At 41.5% G+C, this 23,495-nt stretch overlaps 1 long non-coding RNA gene across 1 annotated transcript in view; it reads right to left on the bottom strand.

Annotated features, from left to right (window-relative positions):
- Window positions 1-21,862, bottom strand: part of LOC149799390 (uncharacterized) — a 30,993-nt gene extending 9,131 nt beyond the window's left edge. The window contains exons 1-2 of the long non-coding RNA XR_016420900.1: window positions 21,765-21,862; window positions 17,571-17,600 (exon numbers count right to left, since the gene is read on the bottom strand). This is a non-coding gene — a long non-coding RNA (uncharacterized LOC149799390). The remainder of the gene's footprint in view (window positions 1-17,570; window positions 17,601-21,764) is intronic.
- Window positions 21,863-23,495: the final 1,633 nt, after the last annotated feature.

The raw sequence follows: 23,495 nt of genomic DNA, 5'->3' as shown, positions 1-23,495 counted from the left end.
CCAGAAATAATGTTATAGTCTTAATACCTCAAAATGAAATATGGCAAATGTAGCATAACTCGAACATCAATGCATCAATTAAGGTGCATCCATCATTACGTATCCGTTATCTGTGCACAATGGGAAGCATGTTTAGTACTAGTAGCAACAAACAAGTACTGTTACCAATTATCACGAACAAATCAGACTGAGATGAATCGAGATGTATTGTTTCTTATTGCATATAAGTAGTAAATGGGGGCACCCTAGCGTCAAGGGGAATTAGCATTACAAGACCCCTTGGGCAACTCTAGCGTCAAGGGAAAAATAACATGGAGAAAAATCGTGGGTCAGATTAGCGTCAAGGGAAATTAACATGGAGAAAAATCGTGGGTCACTCTAGCGACAAGGGGAATTTAACATGGAACTATAGTGTGGGTCTGTCTAGCGACAAGGGGAAATTAACATGGGAATAGAGTTTGGGTTTGTCTAGGGACAAGGGGAATTGAATATGGGATTTTTTTTTTTAAATTTAAATTTAAATTTAAATTTAAAAAAAGGGGTAGGCAATGGAAAGGCTATCTCTTTTCGAGAAATATGGCTGGCCCTGAAAAGGGCCTTTGGGTTTTCTTCTTCTTCTGCTTCTAATTTCTTCTTTTTCTCCACCAAGTTCTTATTTTATCTCCAACACTCTTTCTCTTCTTCTCTTTCTTTTTCTCCTGCTCTTCTTTCTTCTTCTCTTCCTCCTCTTCTTTCTTCCTCTTCTCATTTTCTTCTTCTTTTTCAATCTTTTCGTTCCATTTGCTTATTCTTATTCTTTCCTCTTCATCCTCCTTCTCCTCCTTTATCTCTTTCATGACACCACTAATCTTGTCCTTTACCTTTTTTAAGTTTTTAATTTCCATCTTTACACGATGGGGACTATAGGAATAATGGTCTTCAACCAGTCTTATTAACATCTGCTCCATCATTCCTAAGTTGTCTAAAACGTCTTGTAATGTTTGTATTTTGTCCATTTGGTTAGAAGCCATCTTCTTTTTTTATTCTTTGCAGAATGGTTTGAACGACGAATACTGTGGGTTCTTATACTTAAAGCGCGTACGTGAAGGAAAACATCCCCCTAAAACGTAAAATTGATCTTACCTAGATCATGACCAAACAACGCGCGAACGTGAAGGAAAACATCCCCCTACTTTTTCATTTCATATAATAAAACCCAAACTATACTTTCTCATTTCATATAATAAAAACCCAAACTATACTCTCCACATACGCTAAGAAACAATAAACAAAATCCATAATGTACTATCCACACAATCTTACGTGAGCGCTTACAAAACCCAAACTATACTCTTCACATACGCTAAGAACAATAAACAAATCCATAATCTACTATTCACACAATCGTACGTGAGCGGGTACAAACACAAACACAAACACACAAACACAAACACACAAACACATACGCTAAGAACAATAAACAAATCCATAATCTACTATTCACACAATCGTACGTGAGCGGGTACAAACACAAACACAAACACACAAACACAAACACACAAACACATACGCTAAGAACAATAAACTAATCCATAATCTACTATCCACACAATCGTACGTGAGCGCTTACAGAACCCTAACTATACTCTTCACCTACGCTAAGAAAAAATAAAGAAACCCATAATCTACTATTCCCACAAACATACCTGAGCTCTTACAAGCACCAACACACAAACACATACCCTCACACTATCTTAAAAAAGAGTTAGTGTTTATAATCACACTACTCTACCTACGCACATTGGCAAATCGATCGTTATTTCTTTTCTAGAGTATTGGGTAGCCCTGAAAAGGGCTGTTTTTTTTTTGGTTTTTTTGGGAACTTCATGGACACCTGGTTAATGGTGGCACCTTCCAGGCCTAGCGCCACATACACATCTTGTCCCCCAGTTACTTTTTACCTTTTTGGGGGAGAGAGCAGAGGCAGGATATGTCGCTTCAGAATCCCAATTTTCGCTCTCTGGGATTCTGAAATTTCTTCTTCTTCTCTCCTTTTCCTCCTCCTCCTCTTCTTTGTATCTTCTCTCCTCCTCTTTGTATCTTCTTTCCTCTTCTTCTTTATATCTTCTCTCCTCCTCTTCTTTGTTTCTTCTTTCCTCCTCCTCTCTTATCCTTCCCTCCTCCACAATGGCTTCCGCGGCCAGTTCATTTAATATGCGCCTGGCATATTATAGATGCACATGAAGTTCCAACAGTTTCTCCAGTCTCGTGTTCATTTTTGGTGTTGATCAATCAACAAGGGTAGCTGGACTGCCGAACGGGTTTCAATTTATAGTGAAAGCGCGGACGTGAACGAAAACATCCCCTAAAAACATAAAATTGATCTTACCTAGATCATGACCAGAAAACAACGCGCCGACCTAAAAGAAACACTCACTCACTTTTTTATGCTACCCATCACTATCTTAAAATTTTTTATAAATCACTTCAATAGACTATCCACATACGCAAAGCAATCCAATCTAACCCCAAATTTACACCTCAAACACCAAAAAAAAAAAAAAAGACATCCTTTTAATCTACTATCCATACCAACTTACTTAACTACTTACAAACACAAACACACAAACACATACCCTCACATTTTTTTTAAAAAAGAGTTAGTGTTTATTTTCACACTACTCTACCTACACACATTGGCAAATCGATTGTTATTTCTTTTCTCGAGTATTGGGTAGCCCTGAAAAGGGCTGTTTTTTTTTTGTTTGCTATGGCATTCTTTTTTAGTTTCTAAGAATGCGATGTCCTCTGAGGATAGACTTTCTGGCGATAGGTCTGCTTCTTCGGAAAGAGAAGAAGAACTCTTTGGTGTCGATACGACAATCGACAAAGCCTCTGTCAGCTTCAGGCTGCTGCTGCTGCTCTTGTTGTTGTTGTTGCTGCTGTCTCTGAAGTCTGTACTTCTCTGTCCATTCTTCTTTTTCCCTGTTCATTTCTTCTCTGAAGAGCTCTTCTATCAGGTCTTCAGTGATTTTTAACATTCTCACATTCTCTATTTCTTCTGGCTTCGGTATCAGACTGTGTCTGACCCTATGCAAATTCACGTAGGCTTCGTTGAGTTTAGCTAGTTTGGAGCACATCTTCTTAGGAGGATGAGTCGACAATGGATGGTTAGACTGGAAACAACCCGGTTCTTAAAGTCAAAGCGCGGACGTGAAGGAAAACATCCCCCACACGGTTTTTGAGTCGCAACGTTTAGTGAGTGTCATGAGAGGGATAGTAAGAAATGAAAGAGCATCAATCCAACATTCTTATAGCTAAACAAAAGACAAAGGCATTTTTTTCAAAACACAACATTTTTTATTCAAAAATCACTTAACACTAAACAACAACTCTAACATTTTTAATAATAATCCAACAATATAACATCAAACAATTTTTTCAAAACACAACATTTTTTATTCAAAAATCACTTAACACTAAACAACAACTCTAACATTTTTTAACAACAATGCAACACTAAAAGTTTCTCCACTAGGTAAAGAGGGATAACAGTCTTCCATGGTTTCTAGTAATCTAGGATGACTTCTCTCAAACTGTTGATTTCTATGGTATTATCGAATTCTGCATACAGGATGACGTTCACCGTTTCATCAGGGTCTCGGTCTTTAAACTGAATTTCCACACGAATCTGGCCGGATTTTATAGGGTGGAAATGTCCCTCGTCGCTGCCTTGGTCTGGAGTGAAATCGAAAGCCCACAAAGCGTAGCCTCCTGCATAATCCTCGTACGTAATACCGTGACTGGTATTGGTTCCTAACTGTCCGGTGGCTTCGTACAGGGACAAGTACGATCTCAAGTAATTCTTCTTGGTAAAGTCAGGTTCGAAAGGTCGGGTACACAAGGTCTTGCCATCGCGACTGACTTCGATTTTGGACACGCCAAAGTGTTGAAAGTAGAAAGGATTTTTTTCGGCAGCTCCGTTGAAGGCTGTATTCTCGACGATACCAACGATCAAACGTTTGGGTAACTGTCCTTGGAATAGATGATCTTCGATCATGGATCGCTGTCCCTTGGGAATGGTGAAGGTTTTCACTTCCACGCGTCGTATGGGATACTTGGCGGTCGTTCTGCTCAACGTCTGACTGATGTCGTTTCCCACTTTAGGTAACACTTCCACACGGCGTACGTAGAGTCTGGCTTCTAGGATTTTGGTTTTGTAACCGTCACTATCAGCCATCAAATGGAAAGCGGCACTGCTACGATTCAGTCTCAGGCGGACATCCACCCCGTTCAGCAAATACTTTTCTTGCAACCACATGTCCAAATGCAAACGATCCATCAGTTCTAAACTTGTGTCGGCTCCCGTGATTCTCTTTCTTCGTTCTAGAAATCCATCATTGTTGTCTTTCTTTTCATCAGTTTCCAATATTTCAAACTTGGTAGGTTCGTCAGCTTCCCATACCACACAGGCATTGAGATGAGTGTTCTTGGCATCTATTCCGTACGTCAAGAGATTTTCCAGGTAGGCACGATAAGGGTAAGTATCCATGCTGCTACTGACCAGTTTGTTATTCAAATACAAGTCCACTCCACTGAACAAGGAATGCATGAAATTGTTGACGGGAGCTACTGCTTCATCGTCTATAGCACCTCCAGTCTTATCTAGAATTTTGACTTTCAGGTACAAGTAACTGCTATTCAGATCGATGTAATCTTCGGGCTGTCCTTTGATTTCAAACTCGATGGGAGCGGAATCGGTCAGTGAGGAGACGGGGTGAAATTCCACCCACTGGGATTCTTGCATCGTCATCATCGTGGGGGGCATGGCAAACAGATCCAGTTCCGTCTTGGAACAAGCGCAAGATTCTCGGTGCATCATTTTTTTGTCTCTTTTCTCAATAATCGAAAACGTCTAAGTCTCGAACGGTTCTTCTTTTCTTGACCTTTCTCGCTTGAAGTCTGGTGAAAGGGTGTTTTCTTCGTCGTCTCTTTCTGCCTTGTCCTTGCTGAATGCCTGATTCGGTAGCGTGCAGGGTATTTATAGGTGTTTCTCGTTGGCCTAAAATGTCTTTGCCCGTTTGCAGCAAGACATTTTTGCCTGCCCTCATGAAGGCTTCTTTAGGGTTTTGTTTGTCGATGATGACATTTTGGAGAAATTCTTTGCCTTGCGTCAGTGCCGCATCTTTCAAGGCGTGCAATCCGCGTGTCACCATCGGTTTCAACACCGGGGCCACCGAACGAAAGGCCGATTTTAACATATCTCCTAAGCCGTGTCCTCGCTGTTGAGCAACCCCTCGGTACACTGGATACATGACTTAAGAGTCGTGAGAGAACCGTTTTCGAAAATGGAGTTTCACCGTGACTTTTCCTTTGGTGAATGGAATATTTTGTCCCAGATCTCCTTTTATAGCAATGTTGACCGTGTCCAAATACGACTTACTGACAGGCAAATAGTGAGGATTGACAAATTCGCGGTGGACGTGGTAAGTGTTTCCACCTTCCTCGTCAGTGTTCGTGGAAGAATCCACTTTGAAAGGAATGACACGCAGTAACGGTACGGAGGTGTGTCCCACCACGTTGTACTCCACCACATCGGAATACACGAACATCAAATTCAGTCCTTGGTTCAGTTCTACCGGGGCACGAAATAACTTGCTAAAAGACTCGTTGTCGTAAACGATGGGTAAATCGTTTTTCTTGATCATGGTCTTTCTCATGTCCATGTCTCCGCCCAACATGTCATACAATTCAGGACAAAATAAAATGGACAGGATTTTACTCCGTTCAAATTTCATCAAGAAGCGACGAGCTGTTTTGTGGTACTCCATGGTGACATTTTTGTTGACATGCTTCAAAGCTTTCAGAAACACGACATTAAACCTGGAGGTTATGGTGCTGACCAAATGTTGACCACTAAAATAATAGCCTGGGGGAATGAACAAGTGATAGGTGGTGTACTTTTGTGTACGGGTTTTCTTGTCATATTTGACAATGCTATCCATCCACTGTTGCATTTGCTCGTCATGAACTTCCACATCAAAAAAATTTTGATTGGGAAGGACATTGAGGACTTGGGTCGGGTGAATCATTTCTACTAAAGCCTCTTCCCAATGGGCTTCGTGATCTAACTGGATGGCCTGAGGTAATTTGGCCGTGTAACAGCACAACGTGTTCTTGGGAAACACCTCCATGGAACTGTCACTGGGTAAAGTTAAGTAAAATTGGTTTTGGTGACTCATAATTCCAGAGTTCTGTGGCTGTCCGAGGGGTTACTGGACGTCAGAGGCGTGTCTCCGTCTAAAATGGGGTTCTGGTTGTGATTGAAGTGGTGACTGGCACTGGCACTGGACACAAGGTTCCCGGGGTTCCCGTTCGAGGTGAATTTCAGGGAGGGATTAGGAAGCAGGTAACCGATGCAACTGCTCAATAAAATGGTCCACAATTGTTTGTCTCCTTGTTGCAAACTCAAATTGGCGATGGCTGCCCCGATGACACAATACACCGCGAAGATTTGGCAGAAAAGACGATTTGCGTTTTAGGCACACGTTCTCCACACCACACCCACAAGGGTTGTTTTTGTAAATCTTGCACAGAAGAACTAGGTGAAGGAGGAGTGGTCGACGTAGCTGTGTCTGCTGTGTGAAAGGGCATGATGGTCACTTCTTTTTATAGTCGATGACTTGCGAAGCGTAGATCCAAGAATCAAAACTGGGTGGATATCCTTTCCAACGTACTTTGACTTCTTTGACACGTCGTTTGCCCACTTTACGGGTTCTGCGTTCGAGAATGCTTTCGATGTCGTACACGTCGTCTTCTTTTTTGGTGACACGTTGTAACTCGGGCAAATAAAACGTTCCTTTGAGCACTTCTCCGTTCATGTCTTCCAATTTATAGACGGCAGGATGACGGCCATGCACTCGTCCAGTGACGCGAAACAATTCGGTCGTCCAGTTAGGTAAGTAACCTTTGTCGAAAGTGCGTTTGGTTTTGCCAATGCGCACCCAATCTCCTACGGCCAACTCTCCGCTTTTCTTGGGGACAGCCCTCGTCGGGGACGTACCAAACAGGCGCTCAAACACCAACACTTCGTTGTCGGGAGTCACGTCTTGCGGGGCACGTCCGATGCTTCGATGGTAAGATTGGTTGTACGCTTGCACCAGGTGCGGTAAGATGTCGATGTACTTCAGAGTGTGGTGATGCGTAAAATATTTCCACATGCGTTCTTTCAAAGTGCGTTGAAAACGTTCCACGATGCTGGCTTTGGTTTCGGGATTCTCGGTGGTAAAAAAATGAATGTCACGTTTCTTTAATTCTTTTTGGAAAGCTTGGTTCAGAAATTCGGTGCCTTTGTCCGTTTGCCATCGAAGAGGGTGACGACCGCTTTGTTTCAACACCCGTTGCAGGGCTCGCACTAACTCGCTGCTCGATTTGGAAGTCAAGGGCACGACCCAGGCAAATTTGGAAAAGACGTCGATGACACAAAACAAATATGTGTAGCCACGATTGTAGCTGGCCAAATGAGAGACATCGGCTAAATCGGCTTGCCATTGATGATCGATGCCTTCCACTCGGGTGCGACTTCTGGCAAACTTGCGTCGAATGGGTTTGTGTAAAGTGTAGGTAGCTTGTTCTTGTAACCATCGTTGCACTTGAGGTAAACGGAGACTTTTCAGTCGCGTTTTGGCAGCACGATACAATTTTTGAACTCCTGCGTAACCTGCAGGATGGGAGGGATCGTAGTAAATGCTGGCTAAGACTTTTTCCATTTTTTTGTGTTGGTTGGTGTGTTAATAAGACACCCACTCTTGGAGGATGCTACTCTTTTTCTCTTGGGGTATTTTCTTGGATTGCAATGCTTTGCGTGTGCGGCTAGCAATAGGTGTCGAAGAGGAGAAGGATGTCTGAGCGGGGGATATCGGTTCTTGTTTCACTTCTGTCTTCACTTCTGTCTTCACTTTCTTTTTCTCTTGTGAGGAAGAAGGGGTGGCCATCATCTTTTTAATCCATCCAATTCTGGAGGTAGGTGGTGTTGTTAACTTGCGTACTTTTTCTGGTGGAGTTTGAAACCCTTCCTCTTCTTCTCCTTTTTCTGTCTTGGTCACGGGTACTGGTGGTACTGGTACTGGTACTGGTGATGGTGCTGGACTTTTCATTAAGGTCTTAAAATCTTTCAGAGTGGGTAGAGCTGTTTCGTCTAAAGCTTTCTGGTGAAAGAGTTGCAGTCGTTGCAAGAGTTGACCGTACTTTTGCGATTTTTCTGTTTCGGACAAATCTTGGCGATCCATCAAGGACTGCAATTCGTGTTCTAACTGGGACATCTCGCTCAAATGGGGATTGGGAGGTAAATGCGGGGTGTGTTGTTCTTGCCACCGATGGTATTCCATCCATCGTTTGTAAGGCACTAAAGCTAGTTTTCGTCCTTCCATGGGGTTGTCAGGGGTCGATTCTGAGATCTTGGAACTTCCGAGGCCTTTTTATCTTGCTCCCACCAGTCCTCCCAACATGGTTCCCAAGACTCCTTTCAGTATGGGGCCTAACAAGAGAGGTAAAATACCTCCACGTTGCACTAACATCTTCTTTTTTTGACGAATGGGAATTTTCTTTTGAACCATTTGGCGAAGAACGTGACGATGCTTGCTTAAGCATTGTTTCTGGTGTTTGGACAAAGGGATCGTGCCTTTCAAAACGTTCAAACAACATTCGCACACGGTATCGATGACCTCTTTGGAGGCCGTTTGAATGAGTTTTTTTCGTAGGGGTGGAGAAGCTTTGGACAGGACAGATAACATGTCCCCATGTTTGGCTAAACGTGGTGGCAGTCCTTTCCTTTTCTTTCCTTGGGGTTTTCTGGAGGGTGACATCTTTGAGTCTTCAGGAGCACCAAAAAACACTGATACCCGACTTGGTCACAGGCCTTTTTTATACTGGAACGCGTCGCCACTGATTGTCTTTACGTCGTATTAGTTTGAGGACAGGCATGACACGTCGTGCAGGGGTACGTAACGGACTAAATCGAGCCAGTTCTTGCTTGGACAAATCCAGTAAACTTTGTAACATGCCCGATCTTTCTTGAACTTTGATTTTGGGAGAAGGTACTTTGTGAGCAGCAGCCACTGCCACTAAATTGGAAGGTCCTGCCACTGGGGAAGTTCTTTTGGGGGTCATCAACGGAGAAGTTCTTGGTGTGATCAACGTCTCCAAGTACTCTTCAGTTCTGGGTGTCATTAACGGAGAAGTGGACAAACGTGAAGCTGCCGAAGACGCAGTCACCGCCGTGGCAGGTCGTGGTTTGCGAGTGTAAGGTTGCGTCCTGGCCGAAGTGCCTCTCTTGCGACTAGTTTTCTTCTGTGGACTTTTCTTTTTCTGGGGGCTTCTTTTCTTTTTCCGGGGTGGTGGTGGTGTCTGGTCAGAGGAGGGTCCTGCCACTGGAGAAGTTCTCCTTGGGGACCTGGCCTTTTTCTTCTTGGGGCTTCGTTGGACTTTTGTCTTGGGTATAACTTTGGGGGCATTAGGATCCCATCTTAAGAGTGAGCGAATGATGACCCCTCCTAGAGTACCGCTCCCTCCAGGTTTCAAAATGATTTGTTTTTTGGTTTGAGTGTCGATGCGGGGATCGGCCAGTTGGACCAAAGCGACTTTGTTTCGATCGAAAAAGCGTTTGGTTTGATGAGGAATCTGAATGATTCCTTGGAGTAATTGACGTGCCGTCACCGTGAACCATCGTAAGACTTCTTTGAGACTAGCTTCTAAGACACGAGCTCGTGTTTGTGGATTTTTTTCTCGACTGATGCCATACAAGGCACGAATCAATTTGACGGGAAGATGCGACTGAAGGGACGTCATGTTCACACTGTGTGAGACAGACGAAAAAGGGTCTGAGGTTTTTATAGATTTTTTTATGGGGAGTGAAATGAAGTCGAGGACGGAGACGTGTACAGGATAGGCCCTCCGTCTTGGCACCAGTGGTGAAACAAGTGGGTACGAAATCGCAAATCCTCGGGAGTCGTAGGTTTCAAATCGACGAGTAAATAGGCGTGTGGCGTTTGAGTGGCATCGTCGTACGCCTGAGTCAGCCAAGGCGTTCCTAACTGTTTGGCTAAGACTTGCACTTGCGATTTATCTCGAGGGCTTTTAAACAAGACCACGTAATGCGCATTGAGACTGATGGTGCGATGGGCTTTACTTTGTTGAAACAAATTTTGGGTGATGTAAACGACACTGGCATTACGGTGATGCCCTTTGCGCGTGAACCACAGTTTAATTTCTTCTTCGTCTTCTCCTAACATGTCGTCGAAAATGACCAAATGGGTTTGACGGGAGTCAGAGATGATGCCGTCGTCTTCTTTAGGAATGCCTTCCACAAACACGATGGAATCGCCTTGACTTTCTCGCAAGAGGCTGTACGCCGATTGCCACTCTTTGTAACACCACACGATCCGTTGAGGTGGCCGATCGATCAAATGATGTTTATGTTCGATCAAACGTTTGACGAATTCAGTTTTGCCAGAACCGCTAGGTCCAGCAATGAGCATGTTAAAGGGATGGCGAAGATACAAAGCCTCCCAACTGGCACGATCTAAGTGTTCGTCGATGACTTTGACAGTAGAGGAAGAGGGAGCAGAGACAGTAGAGGTAGCCATGGTGTGAGGAATGTCACTTGTGACACGAAAAAACAAACAAGACAAGAGTTTATATACTTTTTCAGAACACGTTTATTGAATGTTTTTTTCAAACATGAATACGAAAGACAAAAATACATAAAAGCCAAAGGCTTAAGTACAAGAATAAAAGGCACATGAACGTGGAATAAAATACAAGTGTCTGTACAACAACCACATGTTTTGGGTAAAGTTCTAACCAGTTCTATAGTAGGGGGTAAGGTCACACAAGTGTCCTCCCGAAAGGGTCTTTCAGGCCTGTCCACGACAGTCCTGTCCTGGGTGACGGGTTCTTCTGGCACCGTCACTAACACAGGTTGAAAAGTAACTTTTTTCCTTGAATAACTCTCGTGCATACTGGGCCACCTCTTGTGTCCAAGCCTCAGAACCCTGGTCTCGGTGATGTCCAACATTTGACTCCTAACCAATCTGGTTTCTTCTTCGTCAACGACATGGTAAGTTACTTCAATGAACAATGAACTATTGGTCTTGGACGTTGTCCCTTTTTATATGCTGACCAATATCGATGTGACCGTACGGCAACGTAAAGTGATTGGGAAGTCTCACTCGCTTCTGGTACACGACTTGATAGATTTTTTCCAGGGGCCGACTGACGATGTGGTGAGTGGGCAAACGTACAATCTTGTTCGGTTGATAAGTGGTCACTTTAAAGTTTCCATCCTCTCCCGATTGCAAGGCTTCTTTCAATACCCCAAAGTTGACCACTCGACTGGTACGATGGTTCAGAGTCAGTCCTTTCACTTTGCACGTCGTGTGCACTTCTCCTTGTTTGTCCCGGTATTCGTAGCCGTAATTTTTGGGACCACCACTGAAGAAACTTAGAATCTTGTCGTCGGGATGCTCGTCTGTCCAGGCTCCTAAACGGTCTCCTTCGATGTCAGGGTGCTGTTGAATCGGGTGATGGATGTAAATGCAACTGTCCGTGTCAAAGTACAGGACGCGTTCTTCTAACAGTTCTAAAGCTTCGTACAATTTTAAGCGAGCATGAGCTGTCACGTAAGCCGCAATGATGACATTTCCAAAAGGGTCGTCTTGTACAAAGTCCAGATCTTCTTCGTAATTGACCAAAATCAAATCCTCTCGAACGACGTCCACATGTTTCATGTATTTGGTTTTGTCGTGAATCATCTGGAAGTAGCGGGAAGGTTCTGTCAAATATTCCGTCTTGGGTAAACACGGTCGTTGTGCCATTTTACCCCACAAGCAATTTAACATCACTTTGGCAAACGATCGCCTTCCTTCGTTTTTCTCAATGTGGTCTAAAGTGATGTCTTCTTGTTCATAGTATTTCTCTTTGAATTTTATTTGGTCTTCGGGAGTGTAACACCAGGAAGGATAGCCGCTGGCTTCTTGCTTCAGTTTCAAAAAGGCATCCACGTAGTCGGCGAAAATGCCTTTCTGAGTGGGGCCAGCCTTCTGATATTGTTGTGTCTTGGGAAAGTGACAAATTTCGTACACTTCTAACAGTTGGTATCCCATGTCCAGAGCTTTGAACAATTCTACGCTGACCCAGGTTCCCGTCAAAGCCTGTTCTTCCTGGGTGTGCTGACAAGGCTGATCTTGGTTGCACGTTTCGGCACAAGTACGGCACAAAGGAAACATCAGTTTGCCTTGGCAATGGTGAGGTAAGACGGGGTGGTACAAGTCCTTGTGAGGCAAAATTTAGCACTTGATCAAGCCTTCGTATTGTTGAATGTTTTTCAGGTCGATGTGTTCCGTGAACAATTGCGGGTGCCCTACAGGAAAGCGACAATATTTGCACACGTAGGGATACAGCGAACACACGTCCAAGTATTTGATTTGTTCTCCTTTCTCTTCGTCGGCTTGGTACAGCAAACAGGTGGCATTGGTCCTTCCTCCGTACAAACTATCCCTCGGGTTCAGCGGGTCCATGAACTGGTAACTTTCCACGAGGCGTTTAAACTCGGGATCGGTTTTCAAACGGTGATCGTACTCGTGTTCCCACATTTCCACCACTTGGTATCCTTGCTGTTCTAACTTTAGGCGTCGCTGACAAGTGTCCTGGTACAAGTCTTCCATGGTTCGTTGCAAAAACTGATTTTTAGTGTCACGGTCAGGGTAACAGATGGGACATCCGTGAAATAAGCAACCGTTAAACTCGTACACGATCTTGGCGTTTTCTAAGTCCCAGCCATCTACCGAATACGTTCCGATGGTCTTTTCGCCTCCTCCTTTGCGGGCATGCTGAATCCATTTGTCTTCCTTGTCGCACAAGTAATGTAACCAACGTAGGGCTTTGACCGAGTATTGACGCTTGACATAGTGGGTCGTTTGAGGACTGATGACAGCCACGGTGTTTTCAGGCATGAATCGTTGGCGGTACACTAAGGAACACGCTTTGGCAATGGTGCAAGCTTCTTTCAAAGGATCGACCCCTCCGTGTTCCATGAACAGTTCTCGAAATTTTCCACAGCAACGTCGTAAAATGTCCACGTCGGAACGACAATACTTTAACATTTCTTCCTGAAAGTCGAAGGGGTCAGAGGCATGAGCCTGGTACTAAGCGTAGAAAGCTTCTCGTTGTTCGGTACGCATGTTGTCGGGGTCGTAATAGTGAGCCTCAGGTAAATGGGGTAGAACGGCATGTTGATTGGCTTCCGTATTGAAAAAGTGTGGAAAGTACCCTTTAGCCATTTCTGTCATTCCAAACGTTTTAGGCATTCGACTCAAAGGCATGGCCAAGTAACTCATCGAATCTTTAAACTGTACTTGTCCCACTTGCATGAAAATGATTTTGGCTCCGTTCAAAGTGACTTTAGGACGTTCGGTGCCTTGTTCCGTATAGTATCTGAGAAGAAACTGTCCATCGTATCCGGAGAAATTGTGAGCCATCACCGTGGCATGACGATGACAATCTCCGTAACGTTCGATGTCCTCTTTGCTCCATGTCTTGTCGATGGGGTCTAAGACCCATTGGGCAAAATCGGCTAACGTGTTTGGTCCTCGAAAGATTTTTTCACGTCCTCCAGGAATCTTGCTGCAGTGAGGGCAATGACTGAAGATATGTTCTTGAATGCACTTCTCGCACGCTCGATGAGCCACGCAGAAATTAGGAATGTGAATGCCAGTCTCTTGCATGCATTCGAAATCGAAAAAGATGAAATTGCCTTTCTTCTTGTGACCGTCCTCTTCCTCTGGTGGGGGTTGGTATTTTTGCACGTAACATTCGTGTTCCAAGTCCACGATGTGGTGACAAATGTGACATTTTTTCTTTCCTCGACATACGTGTGCCTTGGTACTATTGGTACGTATGTCTTGTCCACACGTAGGGCACAATCTCAGGAGTTGACAAGCACATTTCTTCTGTGAACCTTGTGTTTTCAAATGTTGCTGGTAACAGGTAGGGCTGACAAACGTGCGCAGACAAGTTGAACAAGGCACTGGTTCTTCGCTCAGACAGGGTGGAGAGGCCAAACATCCTGGGCATTTCCATCCACAAGACTTGTGTTGCTCTCGATTGTTATAACCATAATCACATTTCTCACAATAATAACTGTATCCCAGGAATCCAGTGATACTGGTAATGGTATCGAAATGTTCATCGTGATAATAGACATGAATGTATTTTCGGTCCTTAAAATCTTGGCCTCGAAACAACAGAGTTCCACGCATTTCTTGAGGGTGCACTTTCAAGGTGTAGCGTGGAGCTAGGGCATCTTGCAATTTTTGCATCTCAGGAATTCCACAGGGTGTGTCTTTGGACAGTCCGGCTTGTTGTAACAGGAGTTCTGCTTCGTTTCGTTGTTTGGCTCGATCGGATTGTTGAATAGTTTTCCAGGTTCTTTTCCATTCTACCGTGTCGTTCTTGTTGGCATAGGTTCGTCCCACCACGATGGCACGGGCTAAACACATCTGGTCTTGAGGGTTGGGAATTCGGACGAGACTTGTTTTCGTGTTGCGAAGGTTGTCCACCAATAACATCTTTTTGCGTCCTGTCCCTTGAGGAAGAGAGACGTGGGCCATTTTCAGTGTGGCTTTACCATCGGTGATGTCAAACTGGTCATTAGATTGTTGTACGTGTTGAATCTTGTCCATGATTTTGGAAGGGGTTAGTTCTGCGGGTCTGCTAAACTCGATCCAAACAGGGGATTTCAAACCGTCGTGATCTATGGATAGTGTCAAGCGATCGTCTTCTTTGGGTTGACATTGTCGCTTGAGTGCGGTGAGCAAAGAATCCCACATCTCGGTGATAAACCCTTCTGCTTTCTCCAAGGGTACGTCGGCCTTGAAATCTTTAAACTTCACCGTGTAGGTGTAAGCCGTGGTTCTAAATTTTCTAGAGGAGCGTTTTTCCGTCTCTCGAATGGAATAGTACTTTTCAGGGTTGACTAAGGGTGGTGAACTTGGTTTAGAGGGTTCGGATTCTGGTTCACTCATGTCCTCTTCAAAATCACTGGCATGAATTTGTGCCAAGATTTCAGCCCTGGTACGAGGCGATAGATCACGTTTCTGCCTCTTACTTTCTTCTTCTTCTTTCTTCTCGAATGAATAGGATCGTTTCATCTTGAGTGCAAAACGTCAAATGACTCAAGTTCAAATACCATAGACTAATTTATAGTCATGGCAAACCAGCGTATATAAAAAGGTTGTGTCTTGTCCTTTCACTATTCATTTCACTCTCAAACCGAGGAGAACAATGGAAGAGACTAGCCAAATCGAACGTTTCGTCAGAGCTTTGCGAGGGGTCAATAGAAAATTCTCTTCAGACCAGCCGACAGACTACTCTCCTTCCTTTCGAGATAAGAGTCAGGATACTTGCTATATCTGTCAGAAGAAAGGGCATTGGTCTTCAGAGTGTCCAGACCGTCAAAAAAGAAAAAAAAACGGGGGCTAAAAAAGACAAAAGTCAAGATACCTGTTATTATTGTAAAGAAAAAGGACATTGGTCTCCAGATTGCCCAAAAAAGAAACAAGAGGAGTCAGAAGAAAAGAAGGATTCTTCAGAAGAAGAGAGGGATTCTTCGGAAGAAGAGAGGGATTCTTCGAAAGAAGAGAGGGATTCTTCAGAGGAAGAAAGAAGACAATTCTATTTAAAAGAAGCAAAGAAACAGGAGAAGAAAAGAAGAAGGGAAGAAAATGAGGAAAAAACGGTGAAGAAATTCAAAAAACAGAGAGACTAAACAAGGAGAAAGAAGAAGTCAATGAACTTTCAATTAAAGTGTTGTGCTGTGAATTGGATTGTAAAAAATGGATAAAAGAATACATGAATGATATAAGGTAAGTGTCTTTGAGTTTTGATTTTAAAATAAGAAGCTACACTCACCCACTCATACACAGACACGTACTATAAGGGTAAAATGGGTGGGGTTTATTTTTGAGTTATTGGCAAATTGAAATTGTATTTCTTTTCGAGAAATGTGGGTGGCCCTGAAAAGGGCCTTTTTATTTTGGTGTAGGGGTGAGCTTAACCAATCAACTTTAACTGCCTTAAGCCTTTGCCACGGCCAAGGCCTACTTCTGATGATTGGGTTGAAATCACTAAGGGTGGTACGATAGGCTTAGTCACAGGGTTGGCGTGTTTAGCTCGGGAAGGTCGTATTCTCTTCGGCCGTGATAAAGAAGTCTGATACATTTGTTTCAGACTTCTTAACTCCGCTAAAATGTCCAACAGTACCGTAGCCGTTTGATTTTCACCCTCTTGTTTCTTTGCTGCTACTTCTTGCTGTTGTTGCTGTTGTTTTTTTCTTACCTCTTCTTGTTGCTGTTGCTGTTGCTGTAGGAGAAAAGCTTGTTCCGCTTCCTTTTGTCGTTGCATAAATTTCTCCAATTCTTCTTTCTGTCTCTGTCTAAAATTCTCCACTTGCGGTAATGAAGAAGGTAACGAAGGTTCCGGAACAAATTCTTGCGAGGTAAGAAAATCCACAAAATCCCAATGTACCTCTTCTGAAAGTAAGTCCGGGTTCCCTTGGGCAGTCTCCCCTGCTGGTGCACCCCAATGGATCGTTTTCTGAGTTTCCGTCATGTTGAATCACTGTCGCATAGATTGACTGCACACAAGCGCTAACGAATCTATATAGACCACGTGACGTCACAGACTGCTCTCTTCGGATTGGATGCGAGGTGACTGAATTTTGTAACGCGTGTTCGGATTGGTGAATGAATTCAATCCGTTTCAATCCTTCCTGTACCTATAAACAAGCGCAGTTCACTGCATTGATTCACCTATTCTCGTCGCTTCAAGATGTGGACCACAGCTGAGTCATCCACCCTTGTGTCTTCCATGATGTTTAGGACGGACATGCTCATGTATGTCAGGTCCAAGTGGACTGTTGTTGATAGGACAGATACTAGTTAATTGATGAGGAGAGTTTACATAGAAAGACAAGGATGTCTCAAGAGGGTACTTGTGTATGGACCGGCAGTCAGAAGGAGTTTAAGAAGAAGAAGAAGAAGATGTGACAGATGCCATCTATGTTAATATTAATATTAACATAAACCCAAAGGCCCTTTTCAGGGCCAGCCATATTTCTCGAAAAGAGATAGCCTTTCCATTGCCTACCCCTTTTTTTAAATTTAAATTTAAATTTAAATTTAAAAAAAAAAAAAATCCCATATTCAATTCCCCTTGTCCCTAGACAAACCCAAACTCTATTCCCATGTTAATTTCCCCTTGTCGCTAGACAGACCCACACTATAGTTCCATGTTAAATTCCCCTTGTCGCTAGAGTGACCCACGATTTTACTCCATGTTAATTTCCCTTGACGCTAATCTGACCCACGATTTCTCTCCATGTTAATTTTCCCTTGACGCTAGAGTTGCCCAAGGGGTCTTGTAATGCTAATTCCCCTTGACGCTAGGGTGCCCCCATTTACTACTCATATAAGTAGGTTTCATTTACTGACGACATAATAGATCGCTTATTTGTGTACAAATAATATTTTACTCACATGTCTTCTTCTCTTTCAGGATGAGGAATGCTATCGGAAAATAAAAGATAATTATAATGTCTAGCAATGATTATTTAAGACAGACATTTATAATCGTGCATCAGTCGTCTTCATTTAATGGTACCCTCAGTTTAAACATGTTTAAGACATCTTGTTCTTTTTGTAGCAACGCTATTAATAAATGGCATCTATCTGCAGCATTCTTTAATTTCCAGCACGTGAAAATAAACAAATGGTCAAATATACAAAAATGGCTCTTAAAAAACCTAAGTTGACAAAACGCAAATCACATTGTGCAAATCAGCTCTAAACTATAAAGCGTGGTTTGTGTATGTGTGGGGGTGTGTTTGATTTCGATTTTTAACATAGCTTTAGCAATTTTAATTCGTATCGCTACGATATATGCAGTGTGGCAGTTTATAGTGAAGTCTAACACTGTGGCATCATGCCGCAGACATGTAGCATCATGTCCCACCCAGTAACATTATCCTGACACAAGGCCGACCAGTCCTAACACTGGATTAAACATGATGTTACAGGTCTAACACTGGATGGAACCTGATGCTACATGTCTGCTGCATGATGCCCTAGTGCTAGACATCACTATATACAGCCACAATGCATACATCATAGTGATACGACTGACAAATTGTTAAAGCTACTTTAAAATTCCGAATCTCTCTCACACACACGCCATTTATTTTGTCCTCTTGTCTAAGATTATAAACTCATTCTTTATTAGTTTGTGCATTGATATAAACAGAGAGAAGAGATGACATTAGATGGCAACCTTACTTTCAGCATGTTGTCTGTCTTTCCGTATCCGTGTCTGGAATAATATCGCCAATACAACAGCTAAAATGATGAATACAGCTGCCACTGATATACCAACCTACCAATCGAAGTACCCAATGAATCTTTTACTTCAGTTATTTGTGATACTAAAAGAAATACGAACAACCAGTATAGGTGTAGGAAGTCTTGCTTGAGACTGTTTAAAATTTGGATGACCGATGCATGATAAACACAGTATGCAAAAACTTCTGGCACTACAGTCCTCCTCAAAAAGGTTGATACAGGCAATAAATAATCTTACGTTCAAAGCACTTAGGCCTAAGGTTTTAATATGGTACTGTTTACACTCATCGTCGATTAAAAGTTTCAAGAAATTATGTTTTCAGTGTCATTAATAAATGTCATTAATAAATGTCATTAATGCAAATGAAATGTGTATTATCCCTGAATGAACCTCTCGTGTTTCAGGAGTAATGTGTATTATCCCTGAATGAACCTCTCGTGTTTCAGGAGTAATGTGTATTATCCCTGAATGAACCTCTCGTGTTTCAGGAGTAAGCTCCTTTAACTAAATAGCGCAGCTATTTATTAAAATTCAGCATTTCATCCTTAAACTTTCATGACAAATGACAAAATATACGCATGTTGCAAACTTCTTTTTGAAAACTCTACAAAAGGCATTTGATTATAAAGATATGAAAATTTACAGGCGATACAAACACAGTTGGATAGTGACTGGCTTAACAAGGAAAAAATACTCTTATCAAACAAAAGCATTCAATTTTAATTTTTAAATCAGCTTTAACAATGTTTCATGCAGATCGCTACTATACCTGCAGTGTGGCAGTTTATAGTGATGTCTAGCACTGAGGCATCATGCCGTAGACATGTGGCATCGTGTCCCACCCAGTTATATTATTCTGACATCAGGATGACCAGCCCTAACACTAGCCTCTTAATGTTTAACTTACTGTTTTATTTCTTGTTACCTTCCACACCAGCCTTGTTGATTGCTTCCCTCATATTTGTTCAGGGTGTAAAAAGGCAAAAAGTTCGTCATGGCTTGCGTTGCTATCAAATTTAGGTTTTATAATGAGCATTCATAAATCTAAAGTCATTGAATCTATAATATCATGGTGTTTACGTAGGTTTACTTTGAGAGCTTATTTAGTACGATGATTCTTAAAAATTTATATAACTAGCTTGGAAAAAAACTCAATAACAGTTAATTTTAAACACTCTACCCACATATTTCTTTCGGATTATGATAAACTAAAAGACAGCCCATATTATATATTAGTCGCGGTTCAGTGAAAACCCTTACTAACAATGGACTTCAAATCCACGAAGTTTATGTACATGTGCACCCCAGTTTACACGTATATGAAACTAGGTAGATCATTGGTATGAACGTAGGTTGACATAGTAAACATAGCAAACCTACACAATGAACAGTAACTCTGTAATTTAATTCCTATTTGTTTATTTTTTTTTATAAATAGCTAAAATTAATAGAACATGTACTGATTTCCTTTGGTGATTTGTATCACTGTTGTTGGAAATGATATTATTGCAGTGATGATGCTGTTGCTGCTGTCATCGGCAATAACGATGGTTATCCTAATGCATGTAGTTGCAATTATAGTTATTAGTATTAGTACTAGCAGAAGTAGTATTATATTTAGTGTTTTTGTCAGAGTTTTATTTTCTTTAAGTGAGATAGTAATACAGTCATACACCGTTATAAAGGTTGATATTGTTAGTGACATTAGTGGGGATGTAGTTAGTGACATCAGTGGGGATGTAGTTAGTGACATCAGTGGGATGTAGTTAGTGACATCAGTGGGGATGTAGTTAGTACTATTCCTTCAATACATATTAACCTACCTTTATTTTAACCTTTCTAAACAACGTTCGAATGAAACTAGTATTTGTCGTTTTCTTGGTGGTGGTGGGACATTCAAAAACGGTCCGTCTGGTGGCTTTAGTCAACTAACCAGACTTAAACATTTTGTCAAACCACATTTCAATCAGATGCGCTGAGTTTGAATAGCTCAGTAATGTAAGGTGTCAACTGAGCTGACAAAATCAGACAGGGTTACTACATGACGAAAATTATAACGTATTGGGAAATGATTGTTATTTACTATAGCTGCTCTAATCTGATATCTTTCGTATCGGATTATACTTGAAAAGACGACTTCAGTTACCATTTACCTCGTACCAGATTGAAAAAGTATATTTTTTGTATTAAAAGATAATCCCGTTTCAGACATTCCCTGATCTCTACTCTTAACTGACGGAACAGTTAGTTGATAAGCTAGTGCAAAGACGATTTGGTTAAAGGTGCTTAGCTCGACTTTCAAACTAGTTCAGCAGGAAAGAATAGTCTCTGTTGCTGATTACGTCCATAAATTCGACGATGGATGCATATTTCGGCGTTCACTTCAGTATTGCGACACAATCATAAAGCGAGGAGACAACTCTTGTAAGCTTTACAACCACACATTTGAAAGATTCGGTTACCCGTCCACCGAACATTTTCATTTCTATCAACTCGCGGAACGCGTGAGAACACCACACAACCACTCTGAGGTTTTGATTAAAACTTGGAACAGCTTTAAATGTATAATGAAATGTACATAATTAATTTTCGACTGTCATTAACAAAGGTCATATGTAAATGCCATTTTCGTTAAGTAAATATATTTTGACAAGAACAAAAGTACAGATTTATATACACATTTATTGTCAAAGGGAAATAGCTAGGCTATTCCTAATTGTATAGTAAAAATATGTACATGAATAATTAACTAATTAGCACCTACTACACACACACATTATATATATATATATATATATATATATATATATATATATATATATATATATATAGAAGTAACTTATCTATCAATTTGTACATACATAAAAGCTACATTAATAAAAAAAAGTAGAAAGAGGAGCGAATACGCCAACAATAACTTTATAAATAATAACATACGTGTTTTGTGCGTCTTTGTTTATGCATGTATGTTTTGTCCAGAATATTACCTTGCTAAATAGTGTGGAATTCTGTGTATACCTGCATTAGTTTGCATGAAGTTTTGTAATTCGTATGCAATCTCTCAAGTTATGTTATACCGTGTGTGAATATATGTGCTACTTTAGTGGCTGCCAGCAATAAATATTATGTAATTTGTCTTGTTGTTAATGTTGTTTAGCTTGAAATAGTTTTTAATTTTGTAAGCCTCTGACTGTAAAGGAATGTTACTTGAACTTCATACACATGCCTATCTGTGAAAAGACAATTATATGTGTCCATAAGAAGTCTGTGACAACGAGACTGAGACAATGTTAATGTATATTTTTATTACGGTCTTGTACATACTGGATACTTACCGAAGGCAAGTTCAGCTTAAAGAAAAATGACAAAACATAAGAAGACACCCGGAAATGACACACGAGTTATAATGTTCTCTGTCAGGAAGCCGGTCCCTGAAAGAAATGTACATGATAATTAGATCATTACTTCATGAATGACCTTGTACTGAAAATAGGTGGGAGTTCATTTCACAACAGGCAAGAGACCATTTAACAAGAGGTAGGAGTCCATTTCACAACGTGTTCTACAATTTTTGTTAAAATACACACATCGGTCGCTCGTGCCGCATTAACATAGGATGCCAAATAAAGACTATAAAAACGTAAAAACAAATGTTGACGCATTAGGTCGTATTTCAGTACTGATGAGAAAGATTGGACCCGTTTCTTTATTGATTGTTTAAGTAAAAGTAAAAAATTCCTTACCTATCATTGATATGACAGGCCAAGGCAAGTTACCACACCGGTGGCCTAAGGGGTTAGAGCGTCCGCCTCGTATGTGGGGGGTTGCTGGTTCCAACACCGGCCGAGTCATATCAGAGACTTAGAAAAATTATAGAATCAGCAGCCTCGCTTGGCACTCAGCATTTAGAGGTAGAAGTTAGGACTGGACGGCCTACGGCCAGGATAATGTGACCGGGTGAGACATGATGTCCCAGTCCTAGAAAACACCATAAACTGCAACACTCGAGACATCGCAGCGATATAACTAAAATTGTTAAAGCTACGTAAAAAAATTCCAATCACACATTGATACTAAGTTATATGTTACACAAAATCGAATTAAGATTGATTACTACCAATGTACATGGCACATATGACAGTTACTCTCAGTCTATGGTGAAAATGAATGAAATATGATATACTTCAAGTGGGTTGGGGTCGGATTATTACAACGAAGACGCTAAGAATAATAAACGAAAATACGATGTTTATTTATAGATGATTAAAGATAGAAAGAAAACCGTACCCCAAACTCGTGCGCATAAATTCCAAGACTGAACTTTTAACACAAAGATGCGTACAGAGTTAAATAACTGAACGATAACAAACAATATAGCCAAATATTGTACGGTTTCTAACTAGAACGATTTGTAAGATGTAATATAAAACAAACAGTCAACAATAATAAATTAAATGACATTAAACAAAAAGTTAAGCACAAAAAGAAACACTCAACCAATGATACGCGAATTTCAAAACAATATGATTTCACTCAGTGATCACTGGTTTCATATAAACAGATACAATGTTTCACTCCAGTAGTGATAATAACTGGTTCTATATTTAAAACACTGACATTTTTTCACTCGAATAGTGATAAATGGTTATATATACAAAATGACATTTTGTCACTCAAATAGTGATAACTTTTTTCTTATAAAGAATGACAATGTTTCACTCAAATAGTGATGACTGATTTAATATAAACTGGAACGCATATCTTGCCGCGTCCAATTCATAACCACAAGGTAATTCCAGCCCCACAGCCCTGCCGAATGGTCAAGGAGCCATCACGAATGGTCCCATCCCTCACGGTCTGCCTAAAATCTCTTATTACATGCAGAACCATTGGTCCTGAAGTTTTGGTCCCTCACCACAAGATGACCACTATCTTCCTCAGGGCCAACATCACCACCGACAGCAGCATACCGGGTATACACGAACCCAAATTAGCAACTCGGCTAAAAGAACACCTACATACAGTACGGTGCAGACGCAAAAATAAGGCATAGTTCTGTCACTATC

This window comes from Sinohyriopsis cumingii, chromosome 5 (genome assembly GCF_028554795.1).
Source record: "Sinohyriopsis cumingii isolate HCF-2022 chromosome 5, ASM2855479v2, whole genome shotgun sequence".
In the NCBI taxonomy this organism is placed as follows: Eukaryota; Metazoa; Mollusca; class Bivalvia; order Unionida; family Unionidae; genus Sinohyriopsis; species Sinohyriopsis cumingii.
Note: the sequence above shows the minus strand (reverse complement) of the source record. Positions and strands in the feature narration are given on the sequence as shown.